A 10135-nucleotide genomic window follows, 5' to 3' on the forward strand; every position below is an offset into this window, starting at 1 on the left:
AAGGAAGAGCATCTGTTTCATTTCGTGGAGAAGACGAGTCTTGCTGAGGAGATTCAGATGGAGAACGTGCCACCAACACCCTGCCTTATTGTCTGTGGTAGGTTACACCAACAAACCTATATACTCATTGTTGAGTTTGTAGTGCATAGTGTTTTAGGATGTGATTTGGGACACACCCGATATTACTTATTTAAATGTCCAACCCGAAATCCCCTTTAAAGTATATTCTCTTCATTTCTTTATTCTTAGGTTCCTCCTGCTTTGCTGCTGAAACGTATATGTTGAGCATAGACCGAGAGATTGTCAACAACTACATCACTTCCTTCACATATGCCATCTGCTTGATGTTTGGAAGTTACTACTGCTTCAACATACACTACCCAGTGGAACTACGGTCAACACTGGAGTTCCTCCAACGGTAAAATGCATTTTTGTTATACGCCCAGAAATTGCAAAGCATTTGAGTTTATGTTTGTTTGTTTTTGTTTTCAAGGTGCTTCTTTTCAATAAATCCTGAGAAAGGCACCAAGGTGGAATGGAAAAAAAAAAAGTGTTTGCAGTCAATCCTCGGGTGTTAACACAAATAACCGACCTCGCTGACCATGAGTGGACCTACCAGTGAAGAGGTCAGTGAAAATAATGCAAAAATGATAAGTCTTCAGGGACTGAGGGCCTTCTAGATTACAAGGATTTTCAATCACTGGACTGGATTGTGTTACAGAGTAAAACTGCTTTTAACGGTGCACATTTTATTTGTGCTTTTACAGATCCATCAACCCAAGCTCCATCCTGGCATGCTCCTCAAGTGTTTTCTTCTTTCTCCTCATCCATCGGTACATCATTGTAAGACTTTGTTATTCACTGGCTCCAGTGATGATTGAAAGGTACACTTTCTGTTCAATAATGTGCAGCAGTTTTGTTGTTGTCTAACTTGTTTTAGACCTTGTTCGTGTTGAGCTTTCCTGCTCTGGTTATGCACTTTAAGCATGCTTGTTTCTGGGTGAAAATCTTGTTAAAAAAAGTTATTGAATTGACAGTGTAAAATTTTGAGTGAAAGTACATCTATAAGGTTCAGTGTTAAAATAACAAAACTGACAAAAATTGTTGCTTCAAACTGCTCATCTGCATTTTATTTTTGACTGATTGATCTGTAACTTTCTAGAGTTTTAGAAGTCTGTTAACGTTAGTTGTAAGGCCACATTTGTAAAAACAGTGGAGGATCCCTCTAAATGATGCATTTGTTTTAGCTTGATGTTACCCCTACTCAGGGATGATTTTTCTTTAATAATATGAACCACACTGTTATTGAGTGTTTCAGCATTTTTTTATGTTATGTTTGTCATTTAAATGACTCCAGGTCTGATATTTAAAATAAATTTTTTGATTGAGAATTGTTCCTACAAGTCATGATTGATTTGTGACATGTATCAATTCTGAAATTCTGTTTGTTTAGAACCTCAAAGATAAAAAATAAATAAAGAACAAGTATTAAAACATTTTAATTTGGTTTATTGTGGTTTTTACAAATTGATAGAAGGATACTGAGTTTAGAACTACCAGGTAGGAGGACTAGAGGAAGACCAAAGAGGAGGTTTATAGATGTGGTAAAAGAGAACATGAAGGTAGTTGGTGTCAGAGAAAAAGATACAGTAGACAGGTCTAGATGGAAGAAACTGATTTACTGTGGAGACCCCTGAAGGGAAAAGACCAAAGAAGAAGTGGTTTTTACAACAAAAAAAAATATTTTTTTGGGTCTTAATATTTTCACTTATTTCTTGTGATTTTTACAGAATAACTCTGTAATTTTCTAAATCTTTCCATTCAAAAACTGTCATATGTCATGGCAAAAAGCTTATTTTATACGGTATTTTCAGATACATTTTTAAGTAAAACTGTGTAAAATATATATTGATACACCTTGTTTTTTACAGCAACATATAGAATAAATAACATTTGGTAATCGTAAAAACAACAGCCATAATACATTTATTTTCTGTAAATGGAGAAAATATTATACCGTAATTTTACGGTATATTTTCGGCAACCGCAGCTGCCAGGAATTTACCGTAAAATCAACATTTTTTTTTTTTACAGTGTAGACAAACAGAAAAAAGGATGTTCATGCTTGTGAGGAGTCTGCTGCTGCTGCAAACATTGGACACTGCTGTTGAAAACCTAAAAAAAAAAGGAAGACAAGTTCCTACCTTGCTCCTTGTCCTAAATGGCTGCACACAGACCCATCTGTGGGCCGGAAAAAAGTCAAAGTGCAGTTGTTAAAAAATGGAAACAAACAACAGCCTGTTAAACTTGTCTCTGTGCTTAACACTTGTGCATTTGATGCTGTTCTTCAGAGCTTATGTTGCTCTTTTTGTGATAGCCATTCATTTGAAAACATTGTTATCAGCCACAAATGTGCCAAAAAGTTCCTCCAGCTGGTGAAAACCATTGTAACACAGGGTGTGACCCAATAGGTTTACCCACAGAGGGCAGAACTGCTGAGGGGAATGTTCAAAGCCATCCACCTGAAATCTGTCGCCCTCCAGATTGATGCCACATCACTGAACCACTGTAATTAAAAGAACCTTGAGGAATCTTTCAAGTGTTTATTTCACAAAACAATGTTCCTCACAGTACTATGATCTAAGCAAGTCATGAGTGAAGTTCCACTTGTGTCTACCCATATTGCTGTTCTGCAGACCTGTGGCATGTCTCATCTTGAGGCGGCTGTGGAATAGAAACTCAGACTTCCTGACTCTCTGTGCCTCAGGCAAAACAAAAAGCCCATCTCAGTGTCCCCCTGTATACAAAAGACTACATGAAATGTTCTGTGTTTAGGGAAGGTGACCCACAGCTACAGTCTAGGAGAACTTGTGTGGATTGCCACTGACCTTGGCAGCCATTCTTTCACAACTCCATCACAGAGAAATGCTTTACAGAGGGAAGTTCCCTCCAGGCTAGTGGTCCAAGGGAAGTCATTGCTTTCCATGGAGGCTTGACCCAGGATGCTCTTGGAGATTATGTGGCATATTGAAAGAGGGCTGCATCTGTCTGGCAGATGTACGATGATCTGGGAAGTGTAGTGAAAGCAGCAACAGAGAACACCGAGATGTGCTCGCATGCTGTGTTATATTCAAATGATTGTTTTTATTTTCAAATATGTTTATTAGTGTTTAATATTACAAAACAATTAACAAACTGGTTACGTTAACATTAACCAGAGAATATGAAAAACAAAGAAAAAACAACACTCACACCAAGTGAAGTTTGCACATACAACAATGTAACATAAGCAATAGTGAGAAAAAAATAAAAAATACGCTTCTATTTTTTTAAAATGTTCATGTAAGGTTCCCATAATTTTTTAAAGTGCCTTAGTTTTATTTTTGCAATAAGTTTCAATCTTTCTAGATCACTGGATTGTTGTCTTATTTTCTAGGTAACAATAGATGGATATGTTCTGTATTGCTCTTAAATGTTCCATTGTTACCGTTACATTAGGTTCTATTTGCACATAAAGTTACAAACTGGAGTCTTTTTCTTCATGCAGTCATCAACGTCAAATACATGCACATCTATATACAGTGCTTAATAAAATTGTTGGACCAAATTATATTTTGGTAATAAAATATTATTTAAGTTAAAGACATACTTGTCACCATTAGAGAAGCATAAAAATAATTTTGGTCATTTCTAATTCTGGTCATTTATGGCAGCTGGTGTAGCACGATTTGTAGGTGGTTGTGTGATAAATGTCTTAAGCTATTGCGTAGCTGTTAAGCTGACGTCTGCCACTGAAGGAGCTGTGCAGCACTGTCAGAGTGTCCTAAAGGGGGTGGTCAGGGTTGTATGTACAATTCTACAATATGTAGTTAACAATGATCAAAATATGTTTCATATCAAGCTTTACCACATTTTACCATTTAAAAAAAAGTAGATTAAGGTGTATACTGAAGGAAAAAAAACCTAGATTTGAGTGTATTTTACAGCTGATTTAGGACAGGTTATCATAAGAGATGCTAACAGAAAGCTAACACAAGAAGAAAGTGAACTTTAATTAGGTTATTTATTTCAATGGTTGTGATTAATTGTAATTGAACCTTAAGTAATTGAGAATGTAATTGTAAATGGCTTTTTGAGGATGAAAAATAATCAGAATTTAATTGTAATTTCTAAAAATGCTGGTCACTGTAATAGTTAGTGAATTGTAATTGAACATTTTATTGTAATTGACCCCAACCCTGCTCAATGAGTACTTAAACCTACCTTTTTAAAACAGCGATTCTCAAGTAAAGCGGGGTACACACAAATGTAATCAAGCAGTTTTTTGTCCCAATTTTCCCTCATTTGACCAAAGATGCGTATTTTATGTTTCATAAGATTATTTTATTAGATTGTTCTGTGTTAATAGAGAATTTGTCCCGATAATCAGCTCCGATACGGGTGAAGGACGACAATCAAAAAACTTTTACTTGTTCAATATTTACAACCACATCTCCCTGTGTGTGCCTGGGAAAGCTGACGACTCATGACCCCGTGATTTGTGATGTGGAACAGAATGTAGCCAAGATACGAGCTGACTGAGAAACTCAGAACACAACCATTTCACAGTCCCTGAGTTCAACTGAATTCAGCAGCAGCACATTGAAACATCTCAAACATGGCTGACCAGTGAAATATATATATTATTTTTACCAACTTTACCAAGCAGGACCTCAGACTTTAGGATAGACAGTAGTAGTAATGCTCAACATTATGTCACGTTAGATTGATGGTGGGTTACATACCAAATATACTCAATATATCGCAACTTGTTCCACGCAAGATGTATAACATAACTATATCGTGACCATCGAGTACACATTGCCACAGGGATTCTTTCACTCTCCTGCTGTCACAATTAAAATGAATTAATTTATTTAATTGCAATGATAAAACATGCATATCTGTTACATGTAGTGTTGACCTTTGACAGCATGTGCAGACAAGGTGAGGAAAACATGTTTTAAGGGTTTTTGGTAATTAAACATGCGTAGAAAAGGCCTACCATGTCATTATTTATTTTTACTCATGAAAGGCTTGTGAGTAAAGCATCCTGCTTTGAAATGAAAGGTTTTCGAAACTTAAATTGATTGTGATTTTTAATAATTTTCACTCAAATTTAAAAACATCTAATTTAAGTGTTTACTTAAATCACCTTACTGGTGCCATTTTATGCACCAAATGATTGAATTTTACATTCATATTGTGATTGACGGGAGAGATTAAAATATCGAGATATTTATTGTACATGATTTAGCCAAAACATATTGACATATTGGTTTTAAGCCATATCATGCAGCCATACGTTAGATCTCACAAGATTTTGGGCTTGGATAAAGATAGATGGTGAGACAGAATGGTTCTGTGTGTGGTGTGCTGAACATTAAAGGAGAACAAAGAATTCACTCTCTCATACAGTTTAAAGCTGCAGTGTGGAAATCTAATTTTCAGATTCCATCAGAACTGTTCCATGCCTGATTTTTAATCTTCATTCGTGGGGTCTGTAACAAATAAAAAAAAAAATCTCTTCATTCTCTGATGATAAATGAAAATATGGAGCAGTTAATACCTGAAAAAATACAGAATATCATTGCAGAACAACATGTAACCCAGCAGGAAATGCTGGTATTATTTATTTTGCAGGTATTACTATTTATTTTAATTAAGTGAATGATTTAGTTTGTTAAATAAGTTTTGGCATTATGCCTTGTTTTAGATGCTACGTGACTTGTCAGTCAAGTGTGTGCCCTTATCGGCTGAGTGCAGGAATACTGCGTTCTGATTGGTTGCCTTAGGTTAGGTCCCGCCCCTATCTGTAAGAAGTTGTGTCGGCAACGGGAGCGTAGCAGCAGCTGCAGAGCAGGCGTGTGTTATATCAGAGCGATTTTGACACAAAGTCAGTAAATATTAGAAGAAACTAAATGCTTTGTTAATCAGGAAACTGCCCAGTAAGAAGGAGAGAGACCCGAGGACCTTGTGCACCGTGACTTGGGTGATTTTTGAGGCGTCTTGTTGAGTTACTAAGTGCTTTTAGCGCAGTTAGCTCGTGAGCTAATCATAACTAGGCTGCGCCAAGGGGCGGATTCACTAAGATCTGAAATAAAGGGTGGTAAACCAGTTGTGCCCTTTGTCCTTTGGTGACACAGTTTCCTCCCCTGCTACGAGGAATTCATTAAGATTGCAGCAATGACTAGCACGCATGCAGAAGTGGTGAAGACCGCCCTATTTAAATGAGCGTTTTGCTCGTTCAATGGGGATAGGTGAGAAGTAGCACACAGTGACGCTAAATGTTAATCTGGAGGTAGATGGACTTCTCTCTCTGCAGCACAAACATTTAATAATGTAGAAAATGAAATAAAAAAATACAAATGTTTATTTTTTCAATGATTTTTTTCCCCTAATTTAATGTGGCTGCTCCGTCTGGTCCTGTAACGTTGCTCTGATCAGTCCATGAAAAACAGGCAGATTATGACAGAAACATCCTATTGATCTGCCATTGATGTGAGTTAATGCACCAACAGTCTGTCAATCAGTCAGCACCATTTGAAGATAGGGCTGCAACTAACGACTCTTTTAACAGTATTGCCGACTATTGAAACGATTAGTCAAATAATCGGATAATTATTAATTTTTTGTTAAATTTAGCATGAGGTTGCTTTAATTATGTGGCAAATGACAATAAGCACAAGAAAGATGGGTACTTCAATGAAAAATGCATCTTTTACTCAACTTTGCTGCTGATTGATTTTAATGTAATTGCTTCAGTCACTTGAGTGGCGTTCGGTGTGAAACGAAACGAAAGAAGGCTTGGGACGTAAGTGCGCCCTCGTTTATAAATAGTAAAAAAAAAAAAATTTGTACGCACTTCCTGGTTTTAATCGTACACCAGCTGAAGTGCGCATACCTAGGCACACTTTTATGAATGAGGCCCCTGGTTATGGGGGGAGTACTGGTTCCCTGCTTAGTCTAATAGTGTCTACCGTCACGCAACTCTCAATTTTCTGATTAATGCAAAAATGGTCATTTCTCATTCAGACTTTTTACTGATCATAAATAGAGAAAGGTATATTTAGCAGCAGCTGTAGTGGAAGAAGAAAACCAATTGTGGTGCTGTGCTGCAGCTATAGGTGCTTGACCTAAGCGCTCGCTTCCTCACTCTCTTCAGTTTTCACTGTGCTGCTGCAGACACTGTGTGGGTGTTTAGTAATGATTGTAAATAACATGTAAAATCACGCAGACAGACACAGCACATAACAGTCTTCCTATATATTCATGTAGTCTTGTCTTACATTTCAATATTCAATGTTTTTTCTTTGCCAGAGTGGCTTCACTGCTTGCATGTGATTCTGTTGTGTATATAGCATATGGTGTCAATGTCTCACTCTGTTGGAAATATTACTCATAGGGGGAAATTTACGAATTAAAGGTTGCTAAAACACTTACATACCTAAACACTTTGGTGGCACTATTTCCTTACCTGTTGTAGAGAATTTACATTTGATTGATTTTTTTTCACCTTGTCTGCACATGCTTGTATAAGGTCAACACGACATGTAGTGCAGTCTTTTTTACAACAGCTAAGCATGCTTTTTTAGTTGCAATTAAATAAATCAATTCATATTATTGCACAATTGTGACCATCGCCAGCCCCTAAGGAAGGATAAGAAAATCTTTATCAAAGGGAGAATATAAAAAGAGGGCAGTGTTACACCTTGGTGAGGAGGATAGGAAGAGGGAGTCAAGATAGGAAAATGGAAGGGGTGAGGAAGAGTTGATTATTTTAGGCGAAGTGTGCAATGTGATGTTACAGTTGTTCATATTGTGTTGTGGGCTGTAATCAGTTTAACCAGTCTGGTGACAGGTATGGATAAATTGAAGGGAAGGAGTGAGTGGTGAAACCTAAAACTAATATTTGGGATCAACATATCTAAGGTTAAGCCGAATACGAGCTTGTCCCACAGCCCAAGGCATGCCAGTGCGTCCACATCCACTTCTGCAATCCCAGATGCCGCACGAAGGTGCAGCCAGGTCTGGAGCAACAACAGGAGCCAAGGAGCCCCAGGCTATCCCCCCACAACCAAGCAGCCTCCCAGGGACCCCAGGCCGAGAGGCAGCAAACACCCCCACATGCACACCCGAGAAAGCCCCAAGTAGCCGATGACCCAGCGTACACCGCGGAGACCAGGAGACAATGCCGGCACCCATAGCCGCACCAGGAGAGGAGAGGTACCCCCACTCCTCGCAAGACCAAAATGTCACGCCACACGCCCCCCAACGTGAATTTGAAGAAGTTGAATTAGATCTGATTGTGACCTAGAGCAGCAGACGGACTTCCAGGTCTGCTTCACAAACCATTCAGTTATGTAGCACTAGTTAGCAGTTATTAATAATTCATAATAGCTCAGGGTGTGAATTATTGTCAAACTATCTACTTTTCTATAGCAAAACAATATTAATACATGAATTACAGACAAATAGTTTAAACATTTACTATCAACAAGTTCATATTTATACAAACAACACTACAGAGCGCTATGTTTCCTAAACTAAGGCTATTACTCGAGTACCATAAATGAAAAAAGAAAGATTTATGAAAGAAATAAAGATATTGTAGCAGATGCAGGAAGGAGGAAGCAAGAGTTATATTCTACAGTTTCTGTAGTAAAAATGGGTGCTGTGCTATTTGTGACAGCTCACAATCTCTGCACCTAACTTTATTTGGCTGTTATAATCTGTCTGTGCTCTAAGTAGTATCTTCATTTTTTAATTCACCAAAAAAACAAACAGGCTTACACGAACCAATCACTAGAACACAACCACCCAAATCGATCTGATTGGCTGCTGTAAATATGGAAAACCAATGACAAATGTTTAACAGGTAGCACGTGGCCAGACTTTCTTTGATTCTGTCTAGCGCAGGTAGACGTCACCCTATGGCGTTGTCTTCATTTATATTTTTCTTTGTGACATCACAGTGTTCAGTTTATTAGACTTTAACTTAACAAATTGTGCTCTCCAGAGAAGAGTCAGCATAAGGCAGTACTAAATGAACCACCCCACGCATCAAAATCTGCGAACCAACATTCAAAATAGGTAAATAAAATACATTCAACATTTCAAGATGATCCTACGACACCCAACAGCAGGGGTCCCCAATCCTGGTCCTCAAGGGCCACTATCCAGATGTTTCCCTCTTCCAACACACCTGATTGAAATGACCAGGATTGTTATCAGGCTTCTGCAGAGCTTGATGATGAGTTCATCATTTGAATCAGGTGTGTTGTATTGGGGACCCCTGCCCAACAGCATATAGTATGGAGGCATATAACTTTTGTGTGAGCGGGTGGGTCCACAACCTCCTCAGCAATAACGGCTATAATGTAAAAAACATGCAAAACATCTCAACGACGACGTTAGCCTGACAGTCAAGGATACATGGATACATATATGCTACTACTGAATAGTACTTTATGACATGCAGTGAAATAGCATTAGGGTGTTCGGCTTTATGTGCACAGTGTGCAGCAGGGGTGAAAGAAAGAAGGTAAATAATAGTAAATGAGCATTTAACGACAACCTAATGCTATATAAACATAGCCACAAAAACACAGTTAGCTCGCTAATATACCTCTGATCAAGCGGTCGCTCCTCAGGACCACAGATTCAGGTTTAAAATCCACTAAAATCCAATCTTCTGTACTCTATAAAATCTCTTTTCCTTTTCTCGGTAAGAAAGATTGGAGCAGCCGTAAAACTACACAAAATATGGACATTTTTTATTTATTTTGATTATTTCAGACGGCAGATTCTCAGGCTTCACTTCCTGTCCTTCATCTGAATTTAGCGCTCTCTCTTTGTCGCCATGCAGCAATGTGAGTGACGTCACATGAATCAACACAGCAGGCCATAGACATATACACATTCTATTGGCTGATCCTAACAACAGCTCTAGGGTACGTTTAATAGCACAAATGTAAAACAATTACACCACATTGTATTATATCGATGGAGCAGAGTCCCGCCCACTGTCAGTGAATGGACACAGTCAGTTGCGATAGCCAATCAGATATCCTTAATTAATTAAAAGCTCCCCCTG

General features: G+C 38.1%; 1 long non-coding RNA gene across 1 annotated transcript; it reads left to right on the forward strand.

Moving 5' to 3' along the window:
- The first annotated feature begins 275 nt into the window (after positions 1-275).
- Positions 276-922, forward strand: LOC114456203 (uncharacterized). Its single transcript, XR_003672812.1, has 3 exons — positions 276-418; positions 494-626; positions 783-922. It is a non-coding gene; the product is annotated as an uncharacterized LOC114456203 (long non-coding RNA).
- Positions 923-10135: the final 9213 nt, after the last annotated feature.

This window comes from Gouania willdenowi, chromosome 22 (assembly GCF_900634775.1).
Source record: "Gouania willdenowi chromosome 22, fGouWil2.1, whole genome shotgun sequence".
Taxonomy (NCBI): Eukaryota; Metazoa; Chordata; class Actinopteri; order Blenniiformes; family Gobiesocidae; genus Gouania; species Gouania willdenowi.